This window comes from Helianthus annuus, chromosome 11 (genome assembly GCF_002127325.2).
Source record: "Helianthus annuus cultivar XRQ/B chromosome 11, HanXRQr2.0-SUNRISE, whole genome shotgun sequence".
NCBI classification, from domain to species: domain Eukaryota; kingdom Viridiplantae; phylum Streptophyta; class Magnoliopsida; order Asterales; family Asteraceae; genus Helianthus; species Helianthus annuus.
The window spans coordinates 32,326,547-32,346,625 of NC_035443.2; positions in this window are offsets into that span (position 1 = coordinate 32,326,547).

The following is a 20,079-nucleotide window of genomic DNA, read 5'->3' on the forward strand; positions in this document are numbered from 1 at the left end:
ACTTAGGGTGATTTCCTTTGTACCCACGCTGACCTTGATTCCCAGAAGACTGCTGACCGGGGCTCCTGTACTCGTCTGTCTTTCTCTGCTGGGATTGAGCTGAAGCAGAACCCTTGCCCAAATTTCCATCCCACTTGCGCTTATTATCATTGGGAGCATCAGAAGTAGTAGCGCTGATACGCTTGGGCAGCCTGTTTTGCTCAATCACCTGATCAGTGAGACGATGAGCCAACTTGATGATTTGCTGTATGGTGCCAAGATTTGCTGAGGTTACGTGACTTTGAATTTCTGGCACCAAGCCCTTAAGGTACAGCTCAATGCGTTTGATGGGAGGGTCCACCATTATAGGGCACAAGATGGCTAGCTCATTTGACCTCTTCGTGTATGCCTCGATCTCAGACCCCGTCATCTTCAAATTGAAAAATTCCACCTCCAGCTTGTGGATGTCGTCACGACTGCAATACTCTTCTTTAATCAGTTCTTTGAAACCGTTCCATGGGGTGGCATTAGCAACCGCCAACCCAAGCAGTTGAACCTGTGCCTTCCACCAGGTTAACACAGCACATTCGAGTGTTCCGGTAGCATATTTCACCCCACGATCTTCGGGGCATTCACACATCTCAAAAACAGACTCGAGCTTCTCGAACTAGTGAAGAAGACCTACAGCTCCTTCTGTGCCGCTGAAAGTACTAGGTCGGCAATCCATGAAGGTTTTGAACGTGCACACTGGAGGCTGAGCATGTTGACCTGTGGTGCGAGAATAAAAGACAAGGTTAAGCATGAGGGTTGGTTTGCGAAGGTAGGATCTAAACGTCCTAAGATGGGTTGATATGCCAGGTTATACCTCCTGCAGGAACAGCTGAAGATGGGTTGATATGCCAGGTTATACCTCCTGCAGGAACAGCTGCGAGTGCCTCAGCAACTCGTTCGTTGATCAGAGCCGTCAACTGGGCTTGAGTGAGGTTGATACGTCCTCCGCGTCCGCTCATGATCTTCACAACGAATCAACGTAAGTGAGAAAGGTGTCGCGAAAGTGAGTAAGTGTGGGTCGACAGTAAGCACACAAGGTTCAAATAGTAATTATCACGTTAACTAATGCACAGTGTAAACTATCTAACCGACAATATAACATAGATCATACCACCTATTGTGTCGAGTCTTGCACGTGGAGCGAAGCATCGTTGTGGATCGTTGAGCACTGTACCGGTTATAGTCTGGTTTTATCAAAAAGCTTTTCCCTTTTTAAAACCAAGTTCACTACAACCAATGGCTCTGATACCAATCTGTCACACCCCCCAAAATCCACCATGCGGAGTACCACCGCTTGGAGGCGTGACATGACCAGGATCGAGCCACCAATCATATTGAATGACGTAATAAGTAAATAAAATCAACCATAATACAATTGGTAACCAAAGCTAGTTAACTAAGTTCGAATTAATCAGCGGAAGCATTAAAAGTAAAACCCAAAAACATAAGTCCATAGTTCATAAGTTTAAAGTCTAAAACGTAAGTTTAATAAGTTCAAAAGGAATTAAATATAAAATACGGAACATAACAGTCCGTATCCCACAACGACTCCTTCCTCGTGCAAGCTCCAGCATTTAACGACCTGTAAGGCATGTAACAACAAGTCAACAACAAAGTTGAGTGAGTTCACGGTTGGTTGTTTAGTTTCAAGTTGTTTCTAAAAACGTGGTTTGTCTTTCGTTGACGTAATTGCCGTGGGGGTTACCCCGTAGTTGAAAGCATGATTAACCAGTTCATTCTTTATTACCCAAACCATATCCATGATTAGTGGGGGCTTCCTCATGTGAACCACTAGACCGTACCATATCGACTACTAACACAAATAAGTTGTGCCCTACGTCAGTGTCTATCATCACTGACAGTTTGCCATAGTCCATTAGTACACGCCCGTCCGACTGGCACGGTGTGAGGTTTGTTAAAGCTAATAGCGTTATTAACTATGACCCGCTCGCCATTGGCCACGGCGATTAAGTCGATATAAATTGAGGGACTTCATGATAGAGTTTTGTCTAGTAAGTTTTAAGGTTGTTGTCCTACCCAAGGAGGACAAACGTACGTAGTTCTACCCAAGGAGAATACACAGGATTAATATTAGCATCCTACCTATGGAGGATGGCCATACATATCCTACCCAAGGAGGATATGTAGATTCCGTTTTAAATTATTTTACCCATTCCCAACCACCGGGAATCCCATGCCTTAGAAAGTGTGTGAACTCACCTTGGTTTGCTCGGTTAGATTAATTACTAAAGTAAATCTGGAAATCAAGCACGTCCTAATAAGGTACCCATAACAATCAGTTTCTTATGCATAACACGTATCCTACGTACTGCTTATTTACTCATTACTTTCTACCACAAACCACACTATTTAAATGTCAAGACATATTATCAAGTTATATTATTTTACCCTGATATAATATAACTATATCACAAATAAACAAGTATCCACACAAGTGTTCTAGTATAAGATATATATTCTAAATATATATTTATCCAATTTTATTTACGAAAATCAACCTCCGGCACTTGGTATTTTGTAATAAAAAAAATCTTGGCAAAGTTTATTTAGAAAAATAATGTTAAAAATATATTTGTAAACATTTGTTAGAAAAATATTTCTAAGTGTCGTATTTCTAGAAAAATTTCGCCAGAGTTTCCTCTGTAAATGGAGGTATCTATGCTTTTAGCATATCATTTTCTTTTGTGAATTCAATCAAACAATTACAATCGACACTATACAATCCTTTATCAACAAACTTGACAAAAATAAGCCTAAATCACAACTCATGAACTTGAAAGTTTGTAAAAATATGTTGTAAATCACTAACATACTTAGTAGGTCTTGTTATCTTTAAAAATACGATTAGTTTCCTAAAAACTTTATTTTTAAGGAATATGTAGTTTGGCAACTTCTAGTCATGGTTTCCGAAAATATTTCTTTGTGGAATTTTCTTGTTACACAAGTGTTCATACACTTGTTTACTTACTAAAAATGTTTTTAGTTCATACAAGATCCGGGTTTTAACAAGACTAGTATTTTTCACTTGGTTCTTTCGAAAAACCACTTGTAGATCTTTAGATCTACAAATTTATAACCTTATTTTTCAAGAAAGATTATATTTACTCAAGTTTCAAGTTCATGGGTGGATGGTTTCATCATCCTTCATAACTCTAACATTTACATCTTACTAGTTCATGTTCTTGAACATGAACTAGCATGTTCAGATGATGATTCATCCTACTTTTACTATCAAACAACATCAAATAATCATAACTACACAAGATTTACATGATTTACACACATATCTTCTCTTTATCCACCCTATTTACTTTATGTTCAAGACTTTAGATTATGTTCATTAGAGCTTCTTAACTTTTCATCATTCAACCATCTATTAACCACTAAAATCAAGAATAAGGTGATGTTTTAGAACACTTACTACTAGCACAAGGTTAGGGGAGAAACAAGGCGTAAAAGTGGTGGATAAAAGGAAAATAGAATGGTTCTTGAACTTCCGAGTGCACCAAGCTTGTTTGTAGGACTCCTTGCACCTTTGGGTGTATGAGAAATAGCTAGAATGAAACTTGATGGTGGAGATATGGTGGTGGTGGTGTTCGGCCGCAAGCAAGGGGAGGAGAGGAGAAGGGAGAGCTTGATGTTGGGTTTGATGAAAGAGAAGGGTTAACTCTTGAACATATTTATAAACTAACTCTACTATTATCCTTCATGCAATGTGCCTTCTAAATGACCAACATCTATCAATAAAATAATCAAAGAAGCAAGGGTGTGTCCCCACCCTTGTGACCGTCGAAGTGAGGGGGGGGGTATGGGGTTGGGTGGTTATGATATAGTTACAAGTTGGTTAAGTTCTAATGATATTTGGTTAGTGTATAAGTGTGTAGTATTCGGGGACCCTAACTAGCTCAGAAAAGTAAAAACAATGTGTCTGGCAATATTTTTATATTCCGGGTAAAGTCCGGTTGTTTGGTTTGACACTGTTCCGTTAAAGTGCTTAATTAATCCGTAAAGTGTCTTATATATATATATATATATATATATATATATATTTTTGTAACACTTTTGATTTCTAACACTTAGGAAAACACACAGGACTATTTAATGACTTTTCTGTGTACTACTAGTATGTTACCATGCACATGTAAGTATAACACAGATATCAGAAAGCAGTTAAATGATTCAGCACAGTCATCAAGCACTTTAATTTTCATTAATAAGTTGTACGGATACATGGAATTATGAGGGTTGTCACATCAGTGGTGGATGAAAGAATCAAGAAATTGGAGGATAATACCCATTTAGCAAAGGAAAAGTCGGGAGGACGAAAGCCTTGTTCATATAAAGAGTTTATGGCGTGCAAACCGCCAATTTACAACGGGGAGGTTGACCCGATAGTATGCCAACGGTGGCTAAGTGATATGGAGGGAGTATTCAAAAGGATCCATTATGATACAGATGACTACGTAGCCTATGGCACGGGCCAGTTAAGGAGTCAGGCGAAAGACTGGTGGGAAAACATGAAGAAAGAAATTGGAAGTGAAGAGGCTAAGGCTATGACATGGGATGAGTTTAAGATGCCGTTTCTTAAACACCATAGTCCCAAGGCAGTCATTAACAAAATCAAGGAAGAATTCATGCAGCTTCGACACAAGGATGAATCTATCGATAAAATCACGAGAATATTCATGGATAAAATGATGTTTTGTGATGAACTGATAACAAATGAAGTGCAGAAAATATATTATTACTATAATATGTTGAGCGCCGAGTATAGGGAGTTTATGACTCCTTCAAAGTATGAGACCCTCACCGAGATTATAAACGTTGCTCGGGAACGGGAGATAGAGTTAAAGAAACATATTGAAAGAGGTAAAAGAAGGGCGCATGTAGTTAATCCAAGCCCGACGAAAATGGCGCGCACGACCGAATCATCGAAGAAACAAGAGGGAAAAAGCGGGTCACCAAACTACAGGGTATGCGGGAAAGGGCACAAGGGTGAGTGCCGGTTTAAGGACAAACCGTGTCCTATCTGTGGGAAAACAGGGCACACGGCTGCGTTGTGCCCGGGGAAAGTGTCGGTATGCTATAAATGTTATCAGCCGGGTCACAAGAAGTCTGAGTGCCCGGAGTTGATTGGAAAGAAAAAAGGCAAGGATACACATACTGAGACACCAAAAGCAAAAGCTAGATCTTTCCAATTAACAGCAGCAGAGGCGAAAAGGGAACCCGATGTGGTTTTAGGTATATTTGCTATAAACTCAATTCCCGCACTTGTGTTATTGGATACGGGTGCGAATAAATCCTTTATTTCGCATGGATTTATTCGACATCCTTCCTTTGTACAAACAAAATTACCTATGCCATTAGAGGTAGAAATAGGTGACAACAAAAGTTTCATTGTGTGTGATGTATGCCAAGATTGTAAGATAGATATTGACAGTGAAGAATATTCAATAGATTTGATCCCGATGTCGATGGGAGAATTTCAAGTGGTTGTCGGGATGGATTGGTTATCCCGACATCACGCGAAAGTGGTGTGTTTCCGCAAGGAGATAAAATTGACATCTCCAAGTGGAAAACATGTTACCATTTCTGGCGAAAAGGGGGTAATCCTGTTATGTGCACAATGCTAAAGGCTCACAAACTCATGAGGCGAGGGTGCAGAGCATTCATGATATATGCAAACGAACCGGATAAAGAACGCCAAAGATTGAAGATGTACTGGTGGTACGTGATTACGCCGATGTATTTCCGGAAGATTTACCGGGACTACCGCCAGAACGGGAGGTAGAGTTTGGAATTGAATTGATTCCGGGCGCGAAACCTGTGGCCAAGGCGTCGTATCCGCTTGCGCCATCAGAATTGCAAGAGTTGATGTCCCAAATTCAAGACTTGCTTGACAAGGGGTTTATTCGGCCAAGTGTGTCTCCATGGGGCGCACCGGTGCTGTTTGTGAAAAAGAAGGATGGGAGCATGCGCATGTGTATCGGTTACTAGGAGTTGAACAAACTCACAGTGAAAAATCGATATCCGCTTCCAAGAATTGACGACCTATTTGACCAATTGCAAGGTGCAAGTTGGTTCTCCAAGATTGACCTTAGATCGGGGTATCATCAATTAAAAGTCAAAGAGGAGGATATACCAAAAACGACATTCCGCATACGGTACGGGCATTTCGAGTTCCTGGTAATGTCCTTCGGATTAACAAATGCGCCCGCGGCTTTCATGGATCTCATGAACCGGGTTTGCAAGCCGATGCTGGATAAGTCGGTAATAGTATTCATTGATGACATTTTGGTATATTCAAAGGATGAGGCAGAACACGCCGGTCATTTAAGTGAAGTATTGGAGACGCTCAGAAAAGAGAAATTGTATGCAAAGTTTTCAAAATGTGCCTTTTGGTTACGAGAGGTGCAGTTCCTGGGCCACGTCATTAGTGCAAATGGGGTTTTAGTAGATTCGTCGAAAATCAAAGCAGTGGCGAGATGGAATCCCCCAAAGAACCCTTTGGAGATCAGAAGCTTCTTGGGGATTGCGGGTTATTATCGGAGATTCATACAGGATTTCTCCAAAATTGCTATGCCGTTAACCAAACTAACCCGTAAGGACGAAAACTTTATTTGGGGCGAGGATCAAGAAAGGGCGTTCCAAACGCTTAAGGAAAAACTGGCCCATGCACCGATATTGTCATTACCGGATGGAACTGATGATATGGTAGTTTACTCGGATGCGTCGCATTCGGGGCTTGGCTGCGTTTTGATGCAACGAGGCAAGGTTATAGCCTATGCCTCGAGGCAGCTAAAGACTCATGAAAAGAAATATCCTACACACGACCTCGAGTTGGTAGCGGTGGTGTTCGCCTTAAAGATATGGAGGCATTATTTGTATGGGGTAAAATGCACTACCTTACCGACCATAAAAGCTTGAAATATTTCTTCGATCAGAAGGAATTAAACATGAGACAGAGGCGGTGGTTAGAAACTGTCAAGGATTTTGATTGTGATATACATTACCACCCGGGAAAGGCTAATGTGGTGGCTGATGCATTGAGCCGAAAGACAGATTATATGCCTCTTCGAGTGCGATCGATGCAACTAATTGTGACATCGGGTTTGCTTGAGCAAATCCAGAAATCTCAAATGGAAGCAATGAAGGAAGAAAATGTGAAAAGGAAAGAATAGTTGGCCAGTTAAAAGACTTGGCGGATGGTAACCAAGGATTGAAAACCCGATTTGGGTTCCAAATTCATGTGGAGCCAAGGCGCTCCTACTTGACGAGGCCCATAAATCTCGTTATTCGATCCATCCGGGGGCAACCAAGATGTATAATGATTTAAAACAAAACTATTGGTGGCCCGGAATGAAAAGAGATATTGTGATATATATGGAGAAGTTTTTGACCTGTTTGCAAGTCAAAGCAGAGCACCAGAAGCCATATGGTAAGTTGCAACCATTGGACATCCTAGTTTGGAAATGGGAACAAATCACAATGGATTTGCTGACCAAACTGCCCAAAACCAACCGCGGGTTTGATGCTATATGGGTAGTCGTGGATAGATTGACGAAAAGTGCTCACTTCATTCCGATTCATGAGACTTATACATCCGAGAAGATGTCAGAGGTATACACCAATGAAACCGTGGCACATCATGGAGTACCGATATCCATTGTGTGTGACAGAGATACTCGGTTTACTTCAAACTTTTGGCGTGAATTCCAAGAACAAATGGGAACTAAACTGTTCATTAGCACTGCTTACCATCCACAAACGGATGGGCAAAGTGAAAGAACAATACAAACGTTGGAGGATATGTTGCGGGCTTGCATTATCGACTTTGGAGGTAGCTGGGATGTCTATCTACCCTTGGTCGAATTTTCATATAACAATAGTTATCACGCGAGCATAGGAATGGCCCCGTATGAGATGTTATATGGTAGAAAGTGCCGAACCCCGGTGTGTTGGGGAGAAGTGGGTCCACGTGAACTAGCACATACTGATATAATCCGAACTACGAATGAGAAAATCGACTTGGTCCGAACTCACTTAAAAGCAGCTCAGGATCGACAAAAGTCGTATGCGGATAAACGAAGGAGGCCGATTGAATTTCAAGTGGGCGATAAGGTAATGTTGAAAGTATCGCCGTGGAAAGGAATAATTCGGTTTAGAAAAAAGAGGAAAGTTGAGCCCAAGATTTATTGGGCCATTCAGAATCATAGAACGAGTTGGTAAAGTAGCATACCGTCTCGAACTGCCCGAGGAGTTGAGTGGGATACATAGCACATTCCACGTGTCATATTTCCGAAAATGTCTAGCCGACGAAACTGCTCATATCCACTACGATGACATCGAGGTGGATAACAGTCTCAACTACGCGGTAAAATCGCGATTCTAGATCGTAAGGTAAAAAACTTAAGGAGCAAAGTGATTAAACAAATAAAGGTCAAATGGGAACACAGGAAGGGTTTGGATTGTTGGTGCACTGAATGTCTGTTTACTGTGTCTTAATCGAGTCTTAGGTCTAGATAGGTTAGATTGGAGCTTGGAAATGAAGAAGTGGATTTAGTTTGTAATTCCGCTCGAAATGACAAGAAATCATTTCAAGCGAAACCAGGTTTGCATTGTAATTCCACTCCAGATGTAAGTTTATGATTCCATTCCAAAGGTTCTTAGGTGATTCTGCTCGAGTGAACACATCATGGGGTTCCGCTAGAACCATTTCAAGCGGAATCAGACATACTATAAATAGGTCAGTGATGATTTCATTCGTAATGTTGGAGCGGAATCAGGTCATGCTGTAGGTGTCGAATTGCTGTCAAAATTTACTCAGAAAGCGTTAATAGAAAAGGAATTGAAAGGATAAAGCTGTTGTGACTTTGATTACTTTGATTCTGCCTCTGTATTCAAAGATGAACTGCCTTTACTGACTATTTAGGGTCGCACATGGCCCAACAAGTGGTATCAGAGCTCAGGAAGAAGAGTTTAGCTTGATATCATCAGTTTTCTGACTTCTACACCTTCTTTTTCAATCTGAACAAGTTTTCATTGTTAAAATCGGCCAATTTTTTCACAGACTGTGTAAAAGTATGTTTTAACAAAGCCTTGAAAGAATCAGACTAAAATTTGCATTAAAAGTGGCAAAAATGGACTAAAAACTTGATTCCGCTCGAAAAGTTCTTCGCAGGTTTCGCTTGAAAAATCTAATTTTGCTCGAAAATCATCTGATCATTTGAAGCGAAATAGCATAAAATTCAAATTTCGCCTGAGTTTGCTTGTTGATTTCGCTCGAAATCAGAACAAGTCAGATTCCGCTCAAAAGTTATTTTCTGATTTCACTCGAATTAAGACAAATTCTTATTTCGCTTGAAATTTGTAATCTGATTCTGCTCGAAATCAGATTTCATCCATATTCCGCTTGAAATCAGATTAAGTCTGATTTCGCTTGAACATATTCTGTGGATTTCGCTCGAAAGCTGATTTCGCTTGAAATTAGTTGTTTCTCAAAATTACGAAAAATTTTCTAAGTGTTTGTTGATTTTTCAGGTACGTGCAAGATGGATGATATAATCATGAACCCGTTTAGCGATATGTATGCTTTTGCTGGAAATTCTGGAGACGATACTTCTTCTAGCAACACCAATGAGAACACGCCAAATACAAAGAAAAAGTTATCGGATGCTTTGGAAGTTGAAAGCGCATTTGGAACATATAACAAACCCCCGAAGTTGATGGCTATCGAAGAATACAGTCGGTTGGCCAAGAAGTTTGAAGATTGGTTGAGGGCCTTTGCTTTTCCCAGCTGGAAGAGTCTAAAAAATGGATACAATGATGGAGGCAAAAGTGGCGAAAGCTTAACATCATCTGAAGAAATAGATGCATTTGTCGCTGAGCAAAAATGCGTTGCACTGCTATTTCAGTCTGTTCGAGAAGATATAATATCTTTGATCGAATACCGCAGTTCTAAAGATCTCAGGAAAAAGTTAGAAACCAAATGTTTAGGAAGTACAGAAATAGTGAAGAACAAAAAGAAATTACTTAGAAAGGAGTTTGATTTGTTTGGGTGTTTAAAGAATGAATCAGTTTGTAAAATGATTGAGAGGTTTGGGCACCTAAAGCTGGAACAGGCAAGACATGGAATTTCCTATATTCAAGATGAGCTAGTTGACAAATTGTTTGATTCGTTGCCAGATGAGATGGATTGGCAATATTATGCCTTGATGCTGAAAAATACTATCAAGCCGCCAGAAGTGTTGACAGTAGACTTGCTGATTGAGAGACTAGAGAGTCACGAGTTGGAATTAAAGAAGACACACAAAGTCAATCATTCGTCTTATCAGCAGAACTTGGATTTGTATTATCCAAAGAGCATGATGCCAAAGAATACATCTCCCAAGACAGCTTTTTCTGCTGAGAGTTCCAACATTTCAAACAAAGAAAGTCAAAGCAGTGGATGTCACAGTGGATCTTCGTCATCTACAAATCATTCTTTTCAATGCAACATTGCTTTAGACTTAAAGAACGCTCAGAATTTCAGCGAGGAGTCTGCTAAACAACAGATGGTTTTCCTAGCGTCTGTGTTAGAATCGTATAAAAGTCTTGTAGCTGGCAAGATAGGCAACACCAACCTGACAAAGGAAGACTACGATCCAATAGATCCTGAGGAGATGGAACTGATCGACATAAGGTGGTGTATGGCCAGTGCAGTTCGTCGAGCACAGCGTTTCATGGAAATCACAGGGAGGAAGTCTATTGGTGGACCTTCTACCAAGTTAGGCTTTGACAAGTCTAAAGTAACGTGCTATAAGTGCAAACAAAAAGGTCACTTTAAGCATGAATGTCGAAATGCGTATGCTGATGAATCTGAGAACCCGTTCAGAGAAGATTACTACAAGAAAGCGGTTTATCATCAGAATAAATCAGAACCGCCAAGATTGAAGCAGCTTGAAGAGAACAAAGAGAAGTCTAGAGCTCTTGCTATAATTCACGACGATGAAGGTTACGACTGGAGTGAGTTGTTACCTGAGGAGGACGCGGTTGGATATGCATTCATGGCAAAATCTGAACCTGTTCCTTGGAAAGACAACATAACTGAAGAACAGAAGTATGGCCACAGAAAGCTGTTAGCTCAGAACAAAATGATCAGAATATCTAGTATCTATTGTGAAGCAAAAAGAGCAAATAGATGGGATCCAGACAGAGAATGTTATTTTGACCCGCAGGGGAACATTGCTATTGATCAAAACACTCTTGATATGGAAACCATAATCAAAGAATTGAAAGAAGAAGATGATTATTGGCAAAGGAAATGGTGGGGAAGCGAAGAAGAGAAAGAGGAGAAGGAGAAAGAAGAGAAAGAGAAATCAAAGAAGATTGACAATGGAATCATTGACACGACACTGGAGTTGAATGCTGAAAACATGGGAAAGATGGCTGACAAGGTGCTGGCTGCTAAGGCGCTTGAGGTAGATTCTAAATCCGTATCTGAGTCTAAAAGCCAGGTCAGTTCAAACACGTCAACGACTGAGTCAGGTAAGAAAGCCAATGGTGATGTAGACTGCAAAAATTGCATCAAGGAATGCAAAGTTTGTAGTACAATCACTTATCTCAATGGTAAGAAGGTTGATGATCTGATTGCGAGAGTCAGAAGTGTTGAGGATCAAATCCTTGATCGAGATAAAATGGTGAAAGCTTCAACTGAACGGTTAAAAGAATTAACTAACAAAATTGAAATTGATAAAATTGACCATGAAAAGGTTAGGAAAGAAAATGAAAGGTTAGTTCTTGAAAATCGTCAGATCACTGAAAATTTTGAGAAGCTTAAACGCACAATGAAAGATAATGATGACAGAAATGGTAAAACTTATAATGAAAATGTTCATCTGTTTACAGTGCTTCGGTTAAAAGAAGAATTAATCAATCAACAACTGGATGAAATCGTAAAATTAAAGCTTAAATTTCAAGAAGCTGAAATTGAAAATGAGCGAATCCAGTTGAAGCTTAAGAGTTACAACTCTGCAAGCTTTGTTTTGCAACACATTGTTCCCAAACCCATCGGGAAAAACAAAGCAGGCGAAGATGTGTACTCTGATGGAACCGGGGTGGGTTTTCATCAAGTTCCACCACCAGTTCTTGACAATTATTCGAAAAAGCAATCTGGGTTGGTTGAAATTGAAGAAGAGAATGAAGTTAAACTTCCTGATTCAATTGATGTTACATTTTCTTCTACATCATCTGATGATAGTGTTCAGGCAGAGATTGTTAAAAGCACAGCTGAAAGTGTTTTGATGTTTGATTCAGCTGAAGATGATGAATGTTTCTTGGACAAATACATTCCAAAACAAAACTCCAAAGACAACTTAAATGATGAACCTACTCTTGTCATGTACAAGATGTCGGGATCTGATAAGTTGTTTTCGGATTCTGAGTTTCCCATTGAGAATGTTAATGTGAACAAGTTAACAAATGTTTTCAAATTGGTTGAAGTTGAGTTGTCAGAAGTGAACAGTTTGAGTCAAACAAAGAGACAAATGAATTTTGATAAAGATAAAGCTTACTATAAGAAACCTGTTGTTCCACCGCGTTTTTATAACAACAACCGAAACAATTGGTCGGGTGGTTATGAGGGTGGTAAGAATTACCAGAGAAGGAATGTTCAAAACAAAAAGTTTGTTGAGAAGAAAATTTTTGTGAATAGTTCGAGTTCATTGTCTGATGAGGAGAAAAAGATTTTTTTGAAATCGAATGAAGAGTTCTTTGAAAAGAAAGCTTTACAACCTCAGTTTGAAGGCACAAGTCAGGTAGTTGACACTCGAACATGCTTCAGATGCAATCAAGTTGGGCATATTGCACGAAAGTGTACCAACGTGAAGTCTAAGACCGACGTTGTAAAGACTCATAAGAAGAAAGATGATGTGAAGGGAAAAGCACCAACGTTTGTTGAGAAAAAGGTTTTGAAAAATCAAATCACCAAGATCAAAACTGAACCCATAAAGAAGTTGGTAACTAAAAATGACAAATTTTACATAAAGTAAACATGCAGTTCTTGAGTCTAAAAATAACTTCAATGAAATAGATTTCAAACCCAACTGACATCATAATTGTTTGACAAGTTTAGGTCAGCCAAAAGATTAAAATAGAAACACAGGTGCAGGCTACGTTTTTCTGCAGAAATTACAGCCCGTTACAAAAGTCATAACTTGGCATATGTTTGGAGTTAATTGATGTGTGTAAAATGCAACATATAAATTACATCAAATGAGGCATAAAACTAACCCTTTTTTAGTACTAATGTTGGAAAAAGTGTGCTTTTGTCTTCCATTTGTATTTTCAGGACCAAACGAGCTTAAATGAACAAAAGGAACAAATATGCAGCAAAAACTAACATAAATACAAAGAAAAGGAATAAACGTGGCATGCCCGACCCCTTGACAGCATCTCCCCAAGCAAAAACAATAAACAGGAGGCTGACCACGGCCCGTGCCCAGCGGACACGGGGGCGTGGTCAGGTGTCTGCAGAAATGGACAAAGTTATGGAAGCTTCTATTCCTAACACGGGGGCGTGCCCAGCTCAGAACGGGGCGTGGTCAACGCTAAGATTTGCAGAATCTTGCAAATCTTGATAGTACAGATACGCTTCTGCACACGGGTCCGTGTGGAGCCTAATGCATACAAGAGTAATTAATGAAGGAAGAGAAAAAGGATGGCCACGGGGGCGTGTCCAGCGGACATGGGGCCGTGGCCGGGCTTCTGTTCAAGCTATAAATAGGGGTTCTTGGTTCACTTCAAAGGCATCCCTTGGCAAACCACCTATCTCGCACTTTGCCACCACTCCTCCACCACTCCACCACCACTACAACACCCACACCCACATCCACCACCATCATCCATCATCCACCTTAGAGTGTGTGTAGTAGTCTCGGGTTCCAAGATTGATCATAAGAGTTCTTGTCAATCAAATGCCATGTTTGGCTAAGTCTCTTACATCACTTGGTGAAGACAAGCATTTAATGTATTACTTTTGATTTTTAATCTTTTCGCACTTTTTATTTGGTTTTGTATTAATGAATTTAATAACTAGTTTCTTATGTTGAAGGTGAAACTTCCTTATCATTTGCCCGTGGTGTCTTGGCATTACTTTACTGTCTATATAAAGTAAAAGATTTTCACCATTCATATCTCTACGGTCTATATAGAGATATGTTGGCTACCTGGTCGGGGGTTACGGGAATGGCTTGGTTAGGTTCTTGCCTTGTTCAGTGTATTGATCCTGCAAGAACCCGAGTCAAGCTTACTAGGACCTCCTTCAATACCCACTAGTATTGGATGGCGGGGGTGCGAATGGCTTGATCCCCTCATAGTAAACTACTATTAATACATTAAACCCGCTACTTGGGATTGTATCCCTGCTGACTCAAACAACTTAGCCGAGGGTAACGTTACCTTCAAAAGAGGGGCCTACCACTTTACGCATTAATAACTTACTTAATTATCTTCCAATATTCCAACCCTTTGGGATTGTATCCTTGCTGACTCAAACCACTTGGTTGAGGGTAACATCACCTTCAAAAGAGGGGCCTACTATTATAACTAAGATAATTTCTTAAAAAGTGAAAAGGTGCGGAAATCATCAAAGGATACATTAAAGGCGAGTCGAATCCAAGTGATACATCTTGTCTGTCTGTTTTTATTTTATTTTATTTTATTTTTATTTTCAGCATTTTAGTTTTTATTTTTCATACTTAAATCCTTTTCTAAAATTTTTTATTTGAATATACGTTGAGGATAAACCGGTACTAAAAGCTTTTGTTTCCTTGGACGACCTCGGTATCTTACCAACGCTATACTACGCTCACGATGGGTGCACCTGCCCATGTGTGTGTTTAGTGTTAGTAGAATATCGTGTTTTATAAATTTAAAACTTGACTAATGTGTAAAATGGGCTTAAAATATCAATAAAAACATATCACACCCAACACACACCATTAATACTTGTAATTTTTAAAGTAAATAGTGCTAGGAGGTTAGAATATTCTCGGATTAGAATTTCGTCAATCGGATCGACATGGATTTTTAAATAAAATAAACTGTAAACTGTCGACAAAATGTGATGAGATTTCCCTTTATGTGTTAAATGACTTTTGGTGATTTTTCTATGAACAATTAGACTTTGAGAAAATTTCATAAAACTTTTCGGACATTTGTAATTTTTCTACCTCGTCAAGCATTTTAACAAAATTCACGAGAACAACTCAACTAAGGAGGTTGAGTTGGAACTGCTGAAAGTTAGTGTATATGTTTCTAAGTATGTTTATGTGTTACTACAAGGTGTTACTTATTGTTTGATACCTAAACGATTATCATTAAACGTGATGCATGTTATGAGATCAACACATGCACATACCCACACGAACGGATAACTAAGTGTCAGCGTGTTTGCATATTATGTGTTAGTATACGTGTAGAATTCAAGTGACTTACGGGAATGATAACTAACATTAAAACGGTAACCATATCAGTACGTGGTTGACCACATCTACCCTTAGTCACTTTAATTCTAGCCGAGCAAATCGAAGGTGAGTTCACGGCCCCTGCACTTTTAACTTTTAGAAAACACAGGGGTAGAAAGCTTGTATTACATTACGGTAAAGTAATGTCTTACGTAACGGTAAAGTAACGTCACTAGTGTTAGAGTTTTTATTATATTAGTTATGGTCACGAAAGTGCACACTATCATAGGAAGTCCTTTATCTCGGATCGTTAGTATTGGATTATAGCGAGGAAATTTCGAGTAGTAGTACTGGGTCCGACAAGCCCCACCCTAGTTAGTCGCGCTAACTCAACCAGTAATGGTCGAACGACTATTAAATTTTCCTATCACATCGCCATGGTCAGTAATAGACCCGGTAATCAAAGGCAACAACACATAAATAGTCAGCTTCGGCTGCGAACGCTTAGTGACATAACGTATACGCATAACAGTCAGCTTCGGTTGTGAACGCTTAGTGACATAACACATAGGTTAGCTACCTGTAAATATAACAAGAAACTGCTAGTCACTACTATAAAATGTAAACAACTGAAATAACGAGCTATTTTACATCTGTGAACAAAACCTGTGAACTCATTCATCATTATGTGTTGACACTTTTTCTTGCATGTCATTGATCATCTGTGAACAAAACTGAAATAACGAGCTATTTTACATCTGTGAAAAATTTTTAACAAGATATGGGGTCTATCACCGGATCTCAACAGCATATCACCCTCAAATAAAAAGGAATGGGCCGATAAATTAGATGATGCTTTATGGGCTTTTCGAACTGCATATAAAACAACAATAGGTACCAACCCATATAAGCTTGTCTATGGAAAAAGTTGTCATTTTCCAGTAGAAATAGCACACAAAGCCTACTGTGTAATAAAAAACGTAAACTTAGACATAGAAATTACCGGTAAAAATCGATTTTGTCAATTAAATGAATTAGACGAACTAAGAAATCACGCATACTCTAACTCCGAAATTTATAAGGAAAGAATGAAAAATTTGCATGATAAACACATTAAACATAATGAATTTCGGATAGGAGATCAAGTTCTATTGTTTAATTCAAGACTTCAATTATTTCCCGGCAAATTAAAGTCTAGGTGGTCAGGACCTTTTTCTATCACCCATATTTTTCCACACGGTGCAATTGAAATTAAATCTCGGAATGGAATTCCATTCAAAGTCAATGGCCAACGGCTTAAGCTTTATCAAGGATTCATTAAGGATGAGGAGGAGGCGATCTCGCTACAAGCGGCCGACGAATAAACGAAGGTTTATGCATCAACATCAAATCCTGTAAGTAACGAACGCCGGGAAAACTTCTAAATCGGTAAGATTTCTAAAACCAAGTTTTGGGAAACAGGTCACTCACACGTGCACTATAAAAAAAATATATTTAAATTCTACCCGCCCACGGGGCCGTGTTCAGCTTGCTGTTTTCAGTTTTCTTCGTTAATTTACTGTTTCGAGCTAATTGTTTTGTGTTTTCTTTCAGATGGCCTAGAAATTCACATGCTTCAACAAGATGAATGGACTTATCAAGCCCGATTTGAAGTTCTTCAGAACATGCCCAAGGAAAACCCAAGACAAGTTTGCCTAGACACCCTGGAAGCAGTAGGGCAGATTGACCGCTTCAACACCCTAGTCACAGGTCCACTCAGGGCGGCTCTATGCACGAGACTCCATTAGGTCCACGAATACAACATGGAGTTCTATAACTCGTTTGCATTCAAAGCTAAAGCAGAGCCGTTTGATGAGGAAGGGGTTGAGTTTCGTTGTGCCGGAAATGTACTCTCAATTTCCATTGCACAGTTTGGGGCGATTATTGGGTTGTTTGCTGAAGAGGATGCTGGAAATGAAGAAAACACGAGAGGTCTTTGTGAAACCCCGCAAAACCAACGTCAAACGGCATTGTCCCAAATCGGGGAGGGACATTGCGATCCAAGTCAAACCAAAAGCACCCAGTTGAATAACCCTCTATACCGCTACATTCATAGGGTCCTTAGCAACTTCCTCAACCAAAGGCGTGACAGTACCGGTGTTGTCAACCTAAGGGATCTGACGGACTTATAGTGCATCCACAACCGTGTGCCTATTGATATCCCACACCTGCTCCTCTGAAACATGAACCTGAACCAACTAGCCACTCCCCCGACCCCTATCTTCTTTGGAGGATGGATCTACCGCCTTTACAAGAAATTTGTGCAAAGGATGCCAAGATCCTTCCTAGGCCTATGGTCGGGCAAGGTGGATCTCGCCATATGCCGCTTAATGGGAATCATCAACGAAGCGGGAGACGGGACGGTTCGATTTCAAACGGTTCAGGGACATGTTTGGAACCCACAAGAGGCTCTCGTCCTTCACGCCCCACAAATCCATCCTCCTCCTCAGTTTCATGGCCATGCGGGCTCATCCTCTTCTCAAGGGGGTGGTTTTCCTAACTTTCAAAGCTTACATGATCTTTTGCAGGAAAACCTCTTATGCACCCACAACACCTACAACATGGCCAGCAACACCTACACCTGGGTCGGAGCAATCGAGAGGAACATCTCCGACATGCAAGACGACATTAGCCACATCCGGGACTACATGGTGAATCAAGGAGGAGATGATGAAGATGAAGATATGGATTGAGGCGAAGGCGCCGGAGGTGGTGTGACACGGTTGCGGCTTCTACCAGGTTAACCTATTTAATCCCACGAACAATTATCTGGCCTGCATGCCAAATTTGAACAATATACTTTTCGTTAACACTTTTACTTTTCTGCATTTTCTTTTTTTTTTTAGTTTGTGATGTGGATGATAACTTGTGGTATTTAGGATGTTTGTTATTTGTGTGGTGTGGTATTTAAGCAAAATAGGTACCTAAGAAGCTTGGAAGCACTAAGTATCAGTGCTACATGAGCCCGGAAACCAGGACCAAAAGCCAAAAACCTGTTTTCATTAATTGCAGACTCTGACCACGGGGCCGTGCTCAGCCAGCACGCCCCGTGTCCACCACCCTGTACCTGCTGTTTGTCTGTAATCTGCCCGCCACGGGGCCGTGTCCACCAGGCACGCCCACGTGGCCACCTTCTGTAAGTTATTGTTACTGGTATTTTGACCACGGGGCCGTGCTCACCCAGCACGAGGCCGTGGCCAGATGCCCAGTAACACCACAACCTTGTTTTTCACACCTTTTTACACATTCAATCAACCTAAAAACATATTTTTGGGACACATTGAGGACAGTGTGTAATTTAAGAGGGGGGGGGGGATGCTACAACCTTGAATTTTTTGCAAGTCCTAATAACAAGCCCTACATAAAACTCTATTGGAACCGCTATACTACGCTCACGATGGGTGCACTTACCCATGTGTGTGTTTAGTGTTAGTAGAATATCGTGTTTTATAAATTTAAAACTTGACTAATGTGTAAAATGGGCTTAAAGTATCAATAAAAACATATCACATCCGACACACACCATTAATACTTGTAATTTTTAAAGAAAATAGTGCTGGGAGGTTAGAATATTCTCGGATTAGAATTTCGTCAATCAGATCGACATGGATTTTTAAATAAAATAAACTGTAAACTGTCGACAAAATGTGATGAGATTTCCCTTTATGTGTTAAATGATTTTTGGTGATTTTTCTATGAACAATTAGACTTTGAGAAAATTTCATAAAACTTTTTGGACATTTGTAATTTTTCTACCTCGTCAAGTATTTTAACAAAATTCACGAGAACAACTCAACTTAGGAGGTTGAGTTGGAACTGCTGAAAGTTAGTGTATATGTTTCTAATTATGTTTATGTGTTACTACAAGGTGTTACTTATTGTTTGGTACCTAAACGATTATCATTAAACATGATGCATGTTATGAGATCAACACATGCACATACCCACACGAACGGATAACTAAGTGTCAACGTGTTTGCATATTATGTGTTAGTATACGTGTAGAATTCAAGTGACTTACGGGAATGATAACTAACATTAAAAAGGTAACCATATCAGTACGGGGTTGACCACACCTACCCTTAGTCACTTTAATTCTAGCCGAGCGAATCGAAGGTGAGTTCACGGCCCTTGCACTTTTAACTTTTACAAAACACAGGGGTAGAAAGCTTGTATTACATTACGGTAAAGTAATGTCTTACGTTACGGTAAAGTAACATCACTAGTGTTAGAGTTTTTATTATATTAGTTATGGTCACGAAAGTGCACACTATCATAGGAAGTCCTTTATCTCGGATCGTTAGTATTGGATTATAGCGAGGAAATTTCGAGTAGTAGTACTGGGTCCGACAAGCCCCACCCGAGTTAGTCGCGCTAACTCAACCGGTAATGGTCGAATGACTATTAAATTTGCCTATCACATCGCCATGGTCAGTAATAGACCTGGTAATCAAAGGCAACAACACATAAGCAGTCAGCTTCGGCTGCGAACGCTTAGTGACATAACGTATACGCATAATAGTCAGCTCCGGTTGTGAACGCTTAG